Here is a 19,226-nt window from a genome sequence, read left to right as displayed (position 1 = left end):
TTTTGAAAATTTAATTAGTTGAGATGAGTCCTCATTTTGATATTTTAAAAGTTTATGAGCGAAACGTAATTTTAAAAATCAATTCATTTATTTTGTCAAAATGAGCATAGTTCAACTAACATCAAGTGTGTGTATGATAGCTTCGAAGTCGGAGGTTTCCATCCTTCATCCCACCTATTGTAAAAATTATATATATATACTTTTTCTTTAAAAAACAATATATTTAAAGTCTTTTAAAAAGTTGATTTAGTAAACTAAATTATTCCCATCAAAAAGCATATTAAAATATTGAATAATAATAATAATAATAATAATAATAATAAAGTTCGAAGTAGAATTTAATGGAAAGAATATAACTTGTTGATGGCATTAAAGAATGGTGGATAGCCCAAGAATTAATATCAAGGCATCTTTATTACATCTATCTTTGACTATGCTACAACTACACCAACCTCTCTTTTTCATTGATCATTATGTATTGTGTAAAAATTGACTTTGAAATTCTATTTTGGAACATTCAAAACAATTATATATATATAGGTAATATGTGGGATAGGAGAATCAAACATCTAATTCGAAGTCTAGTACTATGCCAATTAAACTATACTAATTTTGAAAAAATGATCTATTTAATGTTTAAAAGTATCTATTTTAATTTTCAGTTTTTAGTTTTTTAAACATAACAGTGTTTATTATTATTTTTTTTGAGAAAACGGTCAATAGTGTTATATATTTTATTTTGAATGAATGAAACTGTGAAATTGTGTATATGAGATATATTTATTTTGAACATGTTACAAGTAAAATTCAATGTTTTCAAAAGAAAATTAAATAAAGAAATTTACCCAAACACTATAATAAAATGAGATTTCATGACATTTAAAAAACGTCAAATTTAAAATTTATGACTGTTATTTTCAGTTATTGTATAGTCTATAAAGATATGCACATCAACGATAGTTATAAAATGTCAAATATATATATATAAAATGTCAAAGGTTATTTACGTACTTGACAGGTCAAACAGAAATAAGGAAAGCCTATAACCCCTTGGAAGCTAACAAAAGACAATGAGTGACAAAAGTTTTATGAATGTTGTGCTTAATGTGATTTCAATACATGTGATTGATGAATTTTTATTTCAATGGTTTCAAGTATGTTTTATGTTGAACACCTAAGTTTTAAGAATGCTTTCTTTAACACTACAAGAAATAAAGGATACGATAGCTAATGAAAAAAGCTATAAAAGACCTTATAGCATTTTTCGAAAGTTTTAACAACCCATGTTATTAAAAGTTTGGGACTTTTTATAGTGTTTTTGTAGAGCTATATTAGATGCTATTATAAAGTATGAAGATACAACTTATATATGATGCTATAAAAATATTTGATAGCATTTTTTTTATTAAAGCTATAATATGTTTGTAAAGCTAAAATAATGTGCTATCTTTAACAAATAATAGCTTTTTTCCAACGCTGTGATATAATATTTATAGTTGTAATTGTATGCTATAATAATGTTAATTAATCATTTCCAATTAATATAATTATTACTATAACCTTTTAATAGCATTTCTTTTTTGCTATATAAATCTTTCTATAGCTTTAACTCATGGTTATAAAAGAGGTAACTTTTTTTTTTTCAAAAATAATTTTTTAACACTAGAAGAAATTCGGGCTTTAATATCGGTTGGCAACCGACATTAAAGATAGTGTTATTAAAGGCCTTTAATGTCGTTTCCTTTAATGTCAGTTTTAAACCGACATTAAAGACCTTCAATAACACCAATATTGCAGCCTTCAATGTCGGTTGCAACCGACATTAAACATTGAAGGTCTTGCAACCAACATTAAAGGTCTTTAGTGATTAAAGGTCTTTAATGTCGGTTGCAACTGACATTAAAGCCTATTTTTTTTAATTCTTAACCGACATCGAAGCCGGAATCTGTCCTTTTTTTTAAATTCCAGTGCCGAATCCATTTTTTTTTTGTCAAATAAGTTAAAAACGACATTATATGTCTCGTGTTGGGTCAGGAAATATCCATTATTGTTTTATATTAAAAAGTATAAAAAAAAGTGCATGGCGAGTCTATCAATATTTGTCTTCCACCTATGAATTTATCAACAAACAATAATCAATATTTCCAATCCATTATATATACTCATCAATATTTGTCTTCCACCTAGGAATTTATCCACCAAAATTTGCAAAACAATACTAGAACCAGACTTTTATAGAATACAACTTACACCAAAGCCATCATTGCTCTCATTCACAAATATCAATTAGTACTAATTCCATGAATAAACAAGAATCATAATACCAGAATCACAATACCATGAATACAGCTTCTAATAATAAATAGATCATGTCTTCCACCTATGAATTTATCCACAAACAAGAATCACAATACTACCAGAACCAGACTTTCATAGAATATAGCTTACACCAAAGCCATCATTTCTCTCATTCACAAATATCAATTAGTACTAATTCCATGAATAAACAAGAATCACAATACCATGAATACAGCTTCCAATAATAAACAGATCATGTCTTTCCACCTATGAATTATCTATAAAACAAGAATCACAATACCAGAACCAGACTTTCATAGAATAAGCTTACACCAAAGCCATCATTTCTCTCATCACAAATATCAATTAGTACTAATTCCATGAATAAAAAGAATACAATACCAGAATCACAATACCATGAATACAGCTTCTAATAATAAATAGATCATGTCTTCCACCTATGAATTTATCCACAAACAAGAATCACAATACCAGAACCAGACTTTCATAGAATATAGCTTACACCAAAGCCATCATTTCTCTCATTCACAAATCAATTAGTACTAATTCCATGAATAAACAAGAATCACAATACCATGAATACAGCTTCCAATAATAAACAGATCATGTCTTCCACCTATGAATATATCCACAAACAAGAATTACAATACCAGAACCAGACTTTCATAGAATACTTACACCAAGCCATCATTTCTCTCATTCACAAATATCATATTAGTACTAATTCCATTCACAAAGATCATGGTTAGATAAATTTACATTCATGCCCATTGGGTCCGAATTACGTCGATCTCTCCTTGCGTATATGCATCTTTTGTATTGAACTACAAAAAGGAAAAAAAAAAGAAGATAAATTCAACATAAGTTTACGTCCATTTATTAAATTAAAGCTAGCACTATATAAAAAAATAAAGGGCACTATATATCCTTGGCTCCAAGCTCAAGGTGATTAGTTTTTTGTCCTGATAACCAAGTACTGAGGGCCCACTCCCACTGATCCAAAGGGCACCCATGCCCACCCCAATGCTGAGACCCAAAAGACATAAGAATTTTTCCTTATATAAGCTCACTGTTCAACACTAATTGTGCATTTGACGGACAATTGAATGCTAAATCTAAAAAGCCTAAGTCATTATCCAAAATTGCTGTTCAAGGTAACTAGCAAGCACATGAATAGTAACTTTGTCTAATGCCTTGAATAGATATTGAGGCAAGAATCATACTCCTACCAGCAGGGTCAACTTCTCAGATAGTTTTTTCCTTATTTCAGCCAAATTGTCCTCCTCAAATTACTCACGGCCTTCAAGAATTATACCAAGATATCCGTACACATTGCTCTGGATCTTCAACTTAATAATTTCACGTTCATCTTTAGAGAAAGGTGTATCCTTATATAGAATTTTGGCCTGCAAAAGCATTTAGAAAATGAGATTGCCAACTTGATTGGACTACTAAAGATTTGCAATCAAGAAGTGCAATACAGACAAAATTGAGATTACTAAAGAAATCTATAGAGTACACACATTATCTCAAAGATAAAATAAATGGAGCACCATTTCTCATAATATAACCACCAATGGAACTATCCAAAGACAATCTAGTGATATTGGTACGATGCACCATATACTCAATTGACCAATTAGAGACTACCTGCTTGAATATAGTACTTGTCCCAGATCCATCATAACCAACTAAAAGGAGCTTTTGAAGAGCAAGGTAGTCAGGAAAAGTTCTATAAACAAGGTTGTTGTTTGGTTCCTCAGAACAAGTTGAAGATTTAGAAGGAATCGGTAGTGATAACAAAGCACTGACAAGCTTCGTTCCAGCCTAAAATGTAATCAAGAAGTTAAAAACAAGTATATGACCAGTTATAGCTATATATGTAAGCTAAAATCAAAATTAAATATCTATTTGCACAAGATAGTACCTTCCCCCATATGTACCCTTTGGTGTTCTTCTGACCCTCCCTTTGGTACGATCCATCCTCATTGACCCAAAAGTGTGGATTACCAGTGCATTGAACTCCAGCCAACTACAACGATCAAATATTCCCTTTTAACTTTAGAAGTTTATGCTAGAGACAAAGGTTACAGGTACATAATTTACCTGCAACATCCAGAGCTCTACTTTTGTAATTTTTCCGCCATTTATAAAAATCTTTGTATTTCCATTGCTAGCATCTGCCTTAATAGGCCACCGATGTTAAGATGAGGAGTAATTATCTTTGAAGGTTTCTCTCCTTCCTGTCAAATAGATTAGAAAGTTTAATTGCATAACCAAGAATTACGTCTTGAAAATAAAAGAAAATGAGGAAAACTCAAGGTAACAAGATTCACCTTTCCCCACAGACCAGAAACTTTGTCATACCAATAATTTCCTGGTTTTAGCTTCTTTGGTGGGTTGGGGCAGGTCTATAGCATTGTAAGCTCCTCAAAAGATAAAGGTTCCCTATTCACACAAACATACTCTGGTGGTAGCTGATTCGCCTCACAACACTTCTCAGCCTTCATAACCTGTCAAATCTCCAACTCATTCAGCAATCTCTTAAGCATTCTGGAACATTTTCCCAAATTTCCTCGCCTAGACTCATCAATAGGAACCTATGCAAGTAACACATTTGCGACCTTCAGGCATTGAACCCATAGCTCTAAGCACACAGTTGCTACAATACTTGGCATCACACACGATGCAGACCTTCTTTTCAGTAAACCGGTTCCCCTTGCAGCATCGATAACAAGATCCTCTCTTTCCTTTTCTTAGTGGTTCTCTTCTCATTCGCAATGTTTCTGGCCCATCCTGACTATACTCTTCATTATATGTATAATCAGACTCAGGGTCAAGAAATGTTGCAGCTGACCGCCTTCCATCACCACCTCTCTCATTTACAACTTTCATAGATGAAACACGGGAAGATGGATAGTCCGTACTCAGTATTGATTCTGTGGAGACACAGTAACTTAATTGATATCATTGAAATCTATGCTTTCCTTTCTACAATTTGAAGCTATCAAAGAACCCGAGCTTCGCTACGATTTATTAAAGCTTCCAGAAAACTCTATCGTGCAAGAGCTCATAGCTTCACCTAATAACTCAGAAGAATTTCCTTGACTGATCAATGAGCAGGAAAAAACCATGCAGAGGCGGTGGGTGTCGGAGGTGATTTTTGTGGACAGGTAGATCTCGGCAGCTTCAAAGATTTGATTTGGGGATATGCTGGTGGTCTCTTCGATGACGAGAGTGAAGAGAGGGGAGTGTAAGTTGAAGAGGCGGCGGATTCCGACCGCCACGTACGATCGAACAGGGGCTGGGATCAGGTTCTGTTAAACATTACACCGGACGGCAAGGGAAGAAAGCTGATAACGATCGATGGATGGCGAGGGAAAGGTTTAGGGATTGGGCGAGGTAAGGTTTCGTGACGGTGTGACAGAGAAGGGTTTGGGCAAGAGAAGGAGCACAAGAGCGATTTAGGGATATATTATTTAATAAAATAAGAAAAAAAACATTACACCTTTAATGTCGATTTTAAACCGACATTAAAGCCCATCTTCAATTTTTCAACGGACATTAAAGATTCGTTTTTTTTAAAAAAAAAACCGACATTATACATCCGATTTCAATTTTTTCAACGGACATTAAAGCTCGAATTTCTTCTAATGTAATTAATTAGATTTTGATAAAATTTAGCTCAAGTACTCAATTTTAGTTAAAATATACACACATAATATACTTCATAACATAATAAATACTAATAACTTCCATTCATAATCTATTAATATTACAAAACAAAATATTCAATAATTTTCTAAAATAAAGTTGTACCTAAATGATACAAGCTAGATAAAGTATTTAGTGATCACACCAACAACATAAGCTAGCCCTCAAAATACAAAGTGTTGAAAATTTACCAAGTGTTCAAAAATATGTAGTTGAGCTGTCATCATTGGTTCTCTTTTCCTCTGATAAGGTATCATGTCATTCCCCTACATAAATTTATAAAATCTATATCAATGTACGATTTTGTATACACCAACAATAGTGAATATTAAATAAATATAATAAATATTTTAATAAATGTAGATAAATAAGCTTAGAAAATAACATACCAATAATCATTTTATCAGATGGCCATACAACTGTACTACCCAAAGCTTCTTCCTAATTTCCAAAGCTCGCATAATGGAAACCCGAGCTCTTAGAATTTGTTCAACATCAAACTCAACAAATTCACTACCAACAAATTCTAACGAGGAACTTCATTTAGCATCAGACGTGTCGACAACATGAGCAATTTTGCTTCACCTTGCAACACATCCAAGAAGTGTGCTCAGCTGTCACTGGCCCTACTATCCCATTACATCTTCAACAACCACTACGGTTCCCTGAAGAAGAAGTCTTTCCTCCCCCCGCCTTATGATAGCAACAATGCAAGAGGAAACTAAATTTGGGGGTGTTTATGTGTAATTTTTTTTTTTTTTTTTTTTTTAATTTTCATTCAATGTTTTATATTCTCAAATTACTTTATATATTAATCGAATTGAATGAATTGATAAGTTGCTCATTGACCATGTATCTTTCCATTGCGTCTGTCCTTTGTTTATGTTTACTGATTTGTTGATATTTCTCTTTGTTTTGATGTGTTTTGCCAATAATCTCAATGATGATACTTGTGCTAGCCAATACTTGATTTGTTACGATAAGTGTTTAGTACTTAGCCTTAGGATGTTACCTTAGGAAATATTTCTCGCAATTAGTATACATGCAAGCTTTATCTCAAACCACTTTTGCAAAATATTTCTAGAGCAATCACATAATTCAATTTTTAACAATGAGAACCTTGCTACCTTCTAAATTTGGGGGGAAAGGTTTGAGCTTAATACGTTCAAAAATTTTTCTCCTTATATTTCATAAAAATAATAATAAAAAAATAGCGTTGAGATTGAAACTTGCTCGTAGTTGGATGTCCGCATGACACCCGTGGGGCAAGTCAAAACGAAGGTGGGAATCATGATCAATATAGAAAAGATCGCAACTTTGTTGCCTATATTAAAAAGAAATTTGCAAGGGCATGAGTTAAGTCTGAGAAGGGCATCTTGCTCGTAGTTGGATGTCCACATGAAACCCGTGGGGGCAAGCCAAAATGAAGGTGAGATACCTAGATCAGCACATAAAAAAGAGAGAGAGAGAAAGAGAAAATATCAAGGAGAAACATTTGTCAACTTTAAATCATAAGCCCATGTCTGAAAAAGAAATATTAGATAGCCTTAGAAATGAGTAAGGGATTTTTGAAGAATAAGCTTGTCGCATCTAAGGTCTACAAATATTTCCATAGTTAGGAAAATAAAGCTAAGAAAAAAGTGAATCTAATAAATCTTGAATTAGGAAGCATTTTGAGAGGTCTAGCTGATGCGTCAGAGTGAGTTGACATATTTATTGAGACTTTAAATATATGCTTGAAGACAAACATTGTTTTAAATTTGGGGGTGTGATAACGTGAATCTAATAAACTTGAATTAGGAAGTGCTTTGAGAGGTCTAGCTGATGCGTCGGCTTGACAAAGAATCCAACAAATAATTATACTTTGTGATCATGAGATTACAAAGCTAACAATTCTTGAAAAAGTATGATATATGTCATTTTTGGATGCAGGATGAATGAAAAAGAAAGCAAAGCAAGCTGCAGTCGAAAACGCATCAGTTCAACACCAACTTTGCAATGCATACTACCGCACGATGAAGCAAAACACGACAAACAGAAAACGACAAATGCATGGGTGGTGGAAGTCAAGTCAACAAAGCTAGTTGGTAGCTAATGTGATAGGTTCATTGCACAGCCAATGAATCTCTGACATCATTAAAAAGAGGCGATGACCTTCACTTTTTTACGCCTATAAATTAGCCAATCCAAGAAGTTGAAGACGACTTCATCCATCGAGAGAGGGGAAGTTCTTCAAAGCACAATCCTAACCCTCCATAACTAACATATAATTTTTTGGAAAAGAAGAGGGAGTTCCTCCAGATCATTGCAATCAACATAAAGCAATTACCACTAAGAGCCTTAGGGAGCAACTGATTGTCAACTACGGGTTGATTTCTTCACTTCTCTTTTATTTCTTACATCTTTTGTTACTTTATATTTGTATTAAGTATAGTGATTGAAGAATACTATTCTTAATATGAATGAAATTCCTTCCATATTTCATACATCTTTGTCTTTTTCCACAAGTATGAATAGCTAAATTATCCATAGGTTGAGCGAGAGTAGTCAACGTTTTTTACTAAGTCATGCATAAGTAGGCGTTCATATTATTCTAACATGTGCTTATTGAATTGCTAAGATTAAATCAAGAAATTGATCTAAGTACAAAACAATCAACATCTTGAGAAAGGAAGCAATTGTGGGACCAATTTAACAAGGAAATAGGTAACTTTAGAGATAAAGATAGTCTTTCATAATCAAAACTCATCGCATGCATCCTAGAGATAGGGTAGTATGACATAAAAAATCGAGAGGTGAAGTTTGTTAATTATGAATTTCTAGCATGAACACATAACTTATGCATTGCTTAGGAAAATGTTGGTGAATCTTTCTCAACCCTATTCATCTATTGTTATTTCATTTTTTCTCGTCGCACACTACTTTATTTTGAATTGAAATTACCATCATATCCACATCCATCCCATCACCTAGATTAAATAAGATAGTTAGATACATGCATTTTCATCGCCTACTTTATAATCAAAACACTGTGTCAAGATCGAGCAAAAACCTTACCACACATTTTAAACGAATATCCTTGAGTTTGACACTCGGATTGCACCGAGGCATAATCTTGTTAGATTTATACTTAGATTTAATTAGAGAAAACATTGCATCTAGATTAAGAAATATTCATATTGAAGAGCATGGCATAAGGAATTTCATCGTATCAATCTAGATGGTAACAAAAGGTCTATAAAAATCATGAGGTGTCATTGGGCAAAGTTGAGCTATGTTTTGGATCTCACTAGGTTTAAGGATCAAGAGCTCGGTTGAGTAGGGCATTTTTAGGTGGATAGTTATGGGAAGTTGAGTCGATGGTCGGGTCAAAACTCTTGTGAGGATTCTATGGGAGTTGAGCATGTGCAGGTATTTATATTGGAGACCCTTTCTGAAAGCGGCTATTATTTACATTTATCACTTCAAGTATGTATGTTCTGAGCTTTTGGGAACTATTTTTTATAATATTTTCTTGGGGACAAGAAAATATTTAAGTTTGGAGTGTGATACATACCATGAAATGTATGTTTTTAAGCTCTTATTTGTGTATTTTTACCTGAAAGAAATGTATTCTTGCATGCGTTTTTCTCTAAAGTTAGTCTTAAATTTCTTAAATGGGTCAGGAAAGCCTTAATTTGTATTACAAAAGGATATTTGTTGATTTTGAATCGATTTTGTTGGTTTTGACATGTTTTTGGTTGTTCTTGAGGGATCTACTTCGATACGCCAGGTAATGCGGCTGGTGATGTGATCACATTAGCATGCCCTAATTTTTTAGATTTCGAACAAGTCAAGGGTAGTTGCTACTTTCTCGTTCTGAGCTGTTTTTCAATCCCATTTTGCTTGGTAAACCTTTTAAACATGAAATTTAGCCCTTTCAAACCGTCTTAAGGCCTATATAGGGCAATGAAGACCTCCTTTTCAATACAACTCGCCGTCCATTGAAGTCACCACATTTTTCCTCGTCGTTCCTGTCATTTTCCAATAGTCTTTTGGATAGATTTTCAACCTCTCAAGTCAATAGCCTTAAGAGCGAAAATTCCTCCAAGGCGTAGTAACACTAGGTCCTTCACCTCGTGAAAACGTGTGGTGAAACAAGATTCCACCTTGAAAAAGAGGAATCTTCCTAAGGAAAGCTAAAGTTTGAGGGTTTGCCCAAAGATCCCACCTCGAGATTGCACTTTCTTTCCAGCATTTCTATTTCATGGTTTAGGAAACCGTCATCCTCTGTTCGACATGAAGCCATAAAGTATGTTTACGATACTCGCATGAAAGATGGAACCAACGTAAGAGAACATGTTCTCGATATGATGGTCAATTTTAATATTGTTGAGGATCATAGGGCGATGATAGATGAGACGAGTCAAGTAAGTATGATATTGGAATCTCTCCCGGAGAGTTATCTACCATTTAGAACTAATGCTATGATGAATAAAATTACTTATAATCTGACCACACTGTTGAATGAGTTACAGACATATCAGTCGATGATGAAACTGAAGGAAAAAGAAATAAATGTTGTTTCTAAACCTAAGAAGTTTTATAAAGGGTCTACGTCTGGAACGAAACCCATTGATAATAAGAAGTCTATTCCTTCTTCTTCGAAAGACAAATTCGTACAAATGAAGAAGAAAGGAAAAGGAAAAAAGAAAACCATTGCCAAGAAAAACAAAAACAAAACTCCCAAAGGAAAATATTTCTATTGCGAAGAAAATGGGTACTAGAAGCATAACTGCCCAAAGTATTTGGCTGAGAAGAAAGCAGAAAAGGAAAAACAAGGTAAATCCGATTTACTAGTTGTTGAAACATGTCTAGTGGAAAATACTCACCTTACCTGGATATTGGATTCAGGCGTCGCTAATCATGTTTGCACTTTTCTACAGGAAACTAGTTCTTGGAGAGGACTTTCTAAATAGAAAATGACTTTCAAGGTGAGAACGGGTAAAGTTATTTCAGCTCAGGTAGTGGGAGATGTCAAGATTTTTTTTGGAGACGCTTTTATCTTACTTCGGAATGTATATTATGTACCTAAGATGAAAAGAAACTTGATCTCCATTTCCTGTCTGCTAGAAAATATGTACAGAATATCTTTTGAATGTAATGAAGTGTTTATTTATTCAAGAGGTGTTCATATTTGTTCTGCAAGACTCGAAATTAACTTGTACATATTAAAACGAACTAAAGCAAGAGACATTCTAAATATAAAGATGTTTAAAATGGCTAAGACTCAATATAAGAAACGGAAAATTTCTCCTAACATCTATATATGGCACCTCAGACTTGGTCATATTAATCTCAATAGGATTGAGAGATTGGTAAAAAACGGTCACCTAAATTAGTTAGAAGATAGTTCTTTACCTCCATGTGAATCATGTCTTGAGGGAAAAATGACAAAAAGATCTTTTTCTGACAAAGGTCTTCGTACCAAAGAGCCTCTCGAACTTATACATTTAGACCAATGTGGTCCGATGAATATTAAAGCGCGAGGAGGCTATCAATATTTCGTCAGTTTTATTGATGATTACTCTAGATATGGCTACATTTACTTAATCAGTCATAAGTCTGAAACTCTTGAAATGTTCAAAGAATTTAAGGTTGAGACAGAAAATTTGTTAAGTAAAAGAATCAAAACACTTCGATCTAATTGAGGTGGTGAGTATATAGATTTACAATTCCAGAACTATCTAGTAGATCATGGAATTCAATCCCAGCTCACAACACCTGGAACATCACAACAAAATGGTGTTGCAGAAAGGAGAAATCAAACCTTGTTAGACATGGTCCGATCAATGATGAGTTATGCTCAGTTACCTCAATCCTTTTGGGGGTATGCAGTACAGACTGCAATATTTATTCTAAACGTTGTTCCTTCAAAAAGTGTTTCAAAAACACTGTATGAATTATGGAAAGGATGCAAAACTAGTTTACGTCATTTCTGTATCTGGGGTTGTCTAGCACATGTGTTGATACAAAATCCTAAGAAATTGGAAACAAGCTCGAAATTATGCCTTTTTGTAGGATATCCCAAAGAAACAAAAGAAGGATTGTTTTATGATCCCCAAGAAGACAACGTATTTGTATCGAAAAACGCTACATTCTTAGAAGAAGATCATATAAAAAACCATCCACCTCACAGTAGACTAATATTGCAAGAAATGACTAAAGATGCTACAGAAACATCAACAAGAGGTGTTGATCAAGATGGTCCATCAACAACTGTTGTTGTCCCGTCATGTCCATCCCAAGAGTTGAGAATGCCTCGACGTAGTGGGAGGATTATTCAACAACCTGAACACTATATGGGTTTAACAGAAACTCAAAACATCATATAGGATGATGGTTTATAGGATCCATTAACTTTTAAAAAGGCAATGGAAGATGTTAACAGGGAACAGTGGATAAAAGCCATGGACGATGAAATGGAGTCTATGTACTGTACTTTATCTAGGAACTTGTAGATCAACCACATAAGATTATACCTATAGGTTGCGAATGGATCTACAAGAGGAAATGAGACAAAACTAGCAAGGTGCAAACCTATAAAGCCAGACTCATGGCAAAAGGTTTTATCCAGAGAGAATGAGTTGATTATGAAGAAACTTTTTCTCCTGTTGCCATGATAAAATCAATAAGAATACTTATTTTCATTGCCATATATTATGGCAAATGGATGTAAAGACAGCTTTTCTAAATGGCTATCTTGATGAAAGTATTTTTATGTCTCAACTAGAAGGGTTCATCGAAAAAGAACAGGAACATAAAGTCTGTAAGCTTAATCGATCCATTTATGGATTAAAACAAGCATCAAGATCCTGGAATATAAGGTTTGACGTTGTGATCAAATCTTATGGATTTGAACAGAATGTTGACGAACATTGTGTATACAAGAAGATAGTCAACAAGACTGTAGCATTCTTAGTTCTTTATGTTGATCATATCTTGCTCATTGGGAATGAGACAAGTTTCCTTGCTGACATAAAGAGATGGTTAGCAACACAATTCCAAATGAAAGATTTAGGTGATGCTCAATACATTCTAAGAATACAGATCTTTCAAAATCGGAAGAATAGAACAGTAGCACTATCTCAGGCATCTTATATTAACAAGATGTTGTCAAGATATAATATGCAAAATTCCAGAAAAGATATTTTACCTTTTAGACATGAAATTCATTTGTTAAAGGAACAGTGTCCTAAGACACCTCAAGATATTGAGGAAATGACAAGAATTCCATATGCATCTGCAGTTGGTAGTTTAATGTATGCAATGTTATGTACATGCTCTAACATATGCTTTGCAGTTGGAATCGTTAGCTGGTTCCAATCCAATCTGGGACACGGTCATTGGACTGCTATAAAAAACATCCTCAAGTATCTAAGGAGAACAAGGGACTATATGCTTGTGTATGGACCTAAGGATTTGATCCTTGATTTGATCCTTATAGGATATATTGATTCTAATTTCCAGACTGATGTAGATTCCAGGAAATCTACTTCAGGATCAGTTTTCACTCTCAGTGGAGAAGCTATAGTTTGAAGAAGCATTAAGCAAAGTTGTATCACTGACTCCACAATGGAAGCGGAATACATGGCTGCATGTGAAGCTGCTAAAGAAGCAATATGGCTACGTAAATTCTTGGTTGATTTGGAAGTAGTTTCAGATATGCACTTGCCTATGACACTATATTGTGACAATAGTGGTGTTGTTTCCAACTCGAAAGAACCAAGGAGTCACAAACGTGGAAAACATATTGAAAGAAAGTACCATCTCATCATAGAGATAGTACACCAAGGAGATGTGATCGTCACAAAGATTGCCTCTGAAGACAAACTTCTTGATCCATTTACAAAGACCCTCTCGGCTAAAGTGTTCGAGGGTCACCTGGTTGGACTAGGACTCCGAGTAGTGTAATCTAGGGCAAGTGAGAGAATATCTATGGTATTATAGATACCCTAGTTATTTTATTTTCCCTTTATGTTTCTCAACATTATATTGTATATATTTGTTCTTACTAGAGTTTTAGTCCAAGTGGGAGATTGTTGGGAATGTCTTAGAACTCGTAGTTCGTGTTAAACATTCTATGTATCAATAAAATATTATTGAGTAACTTATTCAATAAAGTTGTTGATTTTGCATTCTATTATGAAAATCCAATAAACACATTCATGGCTATAGTCTGAATACTTTAACTTTATATGGTGACATAAATAGGATTAAGTTAACAGTATATACCCTAAATGGTCTAATAAGTATATGGATGAAATTGGGTATCTCATCCTAGTAACACTATTGGATGCGACCCACTTTGTTGTTATTAGAAGGAGTTGTAAAGTGCAACAAATGATGTGATCCACAGATCGTTCATGTAGAGATATGTGAGTGGGGGCATCATATGCAATGAGTTTGCATATAGATTGAACCACGAAAATAGTCATTTTCTTTATAACGGCCATTTACTGTTAAAACTGACTATTTCATTATTAAGTAACCTAGGTTAACTCGATCTTAATCCTGAGCTAGCTATGAACTCCTGTTTGTTCGGGATTATCCTTTGATCTGCATGGGTGAGAGTAGTCCAATAGCACTACTCAATAAAACTTCCATTTTGGGATAAGATCGAATGAATAGCTAGAGACATAGCTCTGCAAGATGGAATTCACTCCTACCCGATTTAGGGTTAGCAGATAGGTTGTTCTCTTAAGAACTGATTCTAGGTCTTGAACAATCGGGGCCTCGCCTTCTCATGATAGAGAAAGGAGTTGGTTCATAGATATTATGAATAAAAAATTGTTCATTAGAGGGTCAATAGGAACTTAAGGAACAAGATGTATTCACAGGGGTAAAACCATGATCTTGACCTAGCTGTGATTACGAACAACCTGTGAAGGATCGACTTACTGATTATTGTTATATCAAGTGGACATATATCTATAGTGAGGGGAGTTCAACTATGGGCTTTAGTGGAGTGACCCATTAGTTAATGAATGAGGGTTAACTCGGTATAATGAGTTTAGCCAATTAATCTCGGATCGTTACAGCCCATAATCTGTAGGTTCGCGAGGTCCCCCTACTAGCTCGTAAATGGATAAGCTTTAGAGTAGCATGATAAGTTAATTTGAAACGTTCAAATTTGAATGAAATGGAATAGGAGAATTTATACTTAAATATGATTTCAATATATGAAGGTGGATTTGTATAAAAATTAATTTAATATTTGATATTAAATTAATTAGAATTATTGGTTACACACTATGACTCATGCATGTTCCTTCGGGTTCATGTTTACGAATGATTTGTAGACCTTCGAGATTCACACTATGATTATGCGTGTACATTCGAGATCGCATTTATGACTAATAGTTGACCCTTCGAGATCATTATGATTGATATGATATAAGTGTACATCGATTCCTAGATAAACTAACTTAGAAGGCCCAGTAGCGGGTTACTTACTAAGTATTGTTATATTTACCCTTTCTTTCTTTATGTTTTCAGGCAACAATAGGAATCGACCAGAGAGGGACAGAGGGACCTATGATAGAGCCATACAAGGACAATAGAAATCGCTTCCCTACAAATAATGTTTTTTAATTTTATTTACTTATTTAGATGTTTTATTTGAATTTGTTGATACATGACAGAATTTATTGTTTTGTTTTGGAATAGTGTTTTTGTTTGTAAACTTTTTTTTTTTTTTTGGAATCCTAACTAAATGTGTTGATCATTGGAGTTGTTATTGAAATAACATTTTAGTTTAAAATGGCCATTCACGTTTTCCCTGATCTTATGTTATAATGGTCTAAATGTTTTGAATGAAAATGAGCAATTAGTCATAACGATCCATGTTAGAATACTCGAAAGGTCGGGTCGCTACACTATCTAGGTATGGTTCGCCTACATTGCCTAAGACATATTGTCCGATTGGTTGAAGTGTAACTGTATCTCTGGTCAACCGAGTTCTTGTTTACTGCTTTTATCAACATTCAGCCTAATCACTATTTAATTACACTTGGTTACTTTTGGTTACATTGAGTGCACTCTCTTAAGAGAACTAAAATTAAAGCTAGTCTCGTGGGGTCGACACTTGGAATACTCCAAATTTATTACTTCATTAATAGTGTATGCTTACACTTATACCATATCTATTCTTACCTTTATCACTCATATACAATCGATCAATCACTCATCATCTCCATTGAAGAAAAGTGTTCTTGTATAGTTTTTGATTGAGATAAGGTAATATTGTGAAGTATTGTTGTTGTGTAGTCAATCTCCTCTAGATTTATTACTTTTAAAATGCTATCGTAGATTAATTTGATATCTCCTAGAGGACAATTGTGATGTACAAAAGTAATAGTTCAATGTATTTACGAATTTTTACAAGTTTTTGGACTTTTTTGCTCATAAATTATTTTTACTTAGTTCTAAGGAAAGTCCCTGAACAAAATTTTTGAATCTCTGTCACTACTTTATGGATCTGTAAATCGTTAGAGGTTTGAAAGACCTAAATTTTGAATCCTTGGTCACATAATGAAGAGGGCACGAGTCTCATTCAATGTCATGAATCTCATGCATCATGGTCTCTTCAAAGTTAAAGGATGTTGTGTATCTCATTGGAATTCCAAATCTCATGTAGTACTATGAGTCTCAATCATGGGTCCCGTGGATCAAAGAATAAGGGGATAGAGGAAGAGAGAAACAAAGAAAGGGGGACAAAGAGGATGAAGAGGATGGAGAAGGGAAATAAATAAGTGGAAAGAAGGAGAAGAAGAAACATGGAGGCAACGAGATGTGGCGACTACCATTGAAGGTGAAGGAAGGAGATGGAAAGAGAAAGAGAAAGAGAATAAAGAGGTGAAAGATAGAAAGAAGAGAGGAAAAGAAAATTTGTAATGTTTTTTTCCTGTTTAAATAATGAAAAAATAGAAAAAAATGATTAAAAATATTGTCGCAATAACTTTCCATTACTAATTAACAAAACAAAAAACTAATGGTAGGACAAAAATAGATCTAAATACAAATCTTAGAGGCAAAATAGTTTGAAAACTTATGGACCATAATAGAAATACAACCTAACATAAATAGAAAAAGAAACATAGAGGCAACGAAAGGTGGCGACTGCCATTGAAGGTGAAAGAAGAAGATGGAAGGAGAAAGAGAACAAAGAGGTGAAAGATAGAAAGAAGAGAGGAAAAGCAATTTTGTAAAATAATGTTTTTTTCTTGTTAAAATCATTAAAAATTAGAAAAAAGTTAATTAAAAATATTGTTGCATTAACTTTCTATTAGTAATTAACAAAACAAAAAACCAATGGTAGGACAAAAATAGTACTAAATTCAAACGTTGGAGATGAAATAGTTTGAAAACTTTTGGACCAAAATAGAAATACAACTTAACATAAGAAAGAAGGAGAAAAAGAAACATGGAGGCAACGAGAGGTGGCGATTGGCATTGAAGGTGAAGGAAGAAGATGGAAGGAGAAAGAGAACGAAGAGGTGAAAGATAGAAAGAAAAGAAGAAAAGAAGAAAAGAAAATTTATAGAATAATGTTTTCTTCAGTTTAAATAATTAAAAATGGTTGTCACATTAACTTCTCATTAGTAATTAACAGAATAAAAAACTAATAGTACAAAAATAGAATTAAAAACAAATCTTAGGGGTAAAATTGTTGAGTTTGAAAACTCAAGAACCAAAATAGAAATATAACCTAACATATTAATATATAAATATCAAGAATTAAAAGTGTAATTTTTTCAATTAAATATTATTAATTTAAATTCAAAATAGATTACCAATTATTTTGTTACTGTTGAATGAGAAATTTCGACGAATCATGAGTAGCCACATCATCAATGAAAGTCCGAGGTATTGAAAAAATCATAAGTTGGATTGGACCGAGTAATTAAAGTCGCTCGGGCCTAACCCAATCAAACCCATGGTGAAATTTTGGGTTAAATTAAAGATTAAGTTCAAGCCCAGTATTTCAGTCTAACAACAAATGAGCCCAAGCCCAACTTTAGCCCAAACTCAATATGGGCCCAATAAAGTAATTAGGCCCAAGCCCATCTAAGGCCCATGAGAAACTTTATAAATAGAGGCCTTATTCTTCATTTAGGGGAGGTTGGAAGAATTAAAGGCCAAAGCTCTCTGAAGATCTAAAGAACACAACTCCTTCAAAACTCTAAACATCAAGAGATATACTAAAGCTTTAAAGATCAGAAGACACATCAAAGCTGTGAAGATCAGAAAACATATCAAAGCTCTGAAGATCAAAAGACATACTAAAGCTCTGAACATCAGAAGACATATTAAAGTTCTACAGATTTAAGCTCCCAAAATTCAAGTACTGAAGCTCCTAATTCTTGAAAACCAACACTCTCAAGCTCTCAAGTGCTGAAGACTGAAGCTTCTCAAAGTTTCGAAGACTAAAACACTCAAATTCTAAAGAACTGAAGATCTAAACTATTTGAAGGTTTGAAGATTAGAAGACTTCAACAAACTGACGGTATCTTCACAACCTTCAAGCTAAAAATTCAATCTCCTCAAACCCAAGGAAAAGCTCACAAGGCAATCCAAAATGATCAACAAGCCCAAAGACTATTCCAAGGGAGTCAGAAATTCTACATTCCAAAAGGTCTAGAGAGAATTCTCCCAACAACTAGAAGACTCTCTGACTCCTGAAGCTGACCACACCTGAAAACTGAAGTCCTTTAAAGCCTCTATGAAGATCATCAAGCCCAAAGGCCAATCATCCAAGAAGATCAACAAGCCCGAAGACCGATCATCACAGAAGATCAACAAGTCCCAAGGCCGATCATCCAAGAAGATCAACAAGTCCAAAGGCCAATCATCCAAGAAGATCAACAAGCCCAAAGGCCAATCATCCAAGAAGATCAACCAGCTTAAAGATTAAAGTTTATTTTGAAAGCTTCAAAGAATTATTATATTAGAGGTTGTATTTGCTACACTAAAATTAATACAAATACAAAAGTTCAAATTCCACGAATTAAGTTTCTCCAAAAACCCTATACGAACAAATTGGCACGCCTAAGACCTCTCTACCTCTCATCTCTCTCTCGTCATCCAAATCAATAAATCTACATATGGCACTAAAGAAAGTTGCATCCAAAGCTATCGTTGCAAGAGACAGT

The 19,226-nt window shown here is 33.8% G+C and overlaps 1 pseudogene; it reads right to left on the bottom strand.

Annotated features, from left to right (window-relative positions):
* Nucleotides 1–3,536: 3,536 nt before the first annotated feature.
* On the bottom strand, nucleotides 3,537–13,664 carry LOC120078231 (annotated as a pseudogene).
* Nucleotides 13,665–19,226: the final 5,562 nt, after the last annotated feature.

Source organism: Benincasa hispida, chromosome 1 (assembly GCF_009727055.1).
Source record: "Benincasa hispida cultivar B227 chromosome 1, ASM972705v1, whole genome shotgun sequence".
In the NCBI taxonomy this organism is placed as follows: domain Eukaryota; kingdom Viridiplantae; phylum Streptophyta; class Magnoliopsida; order Cucurbitales; family Cucurbitaceae; genus Benincasa; species Benincasa hispida.
This window is presented reverse-complemented; position numbering and strand designations above follow the sequence as displayed.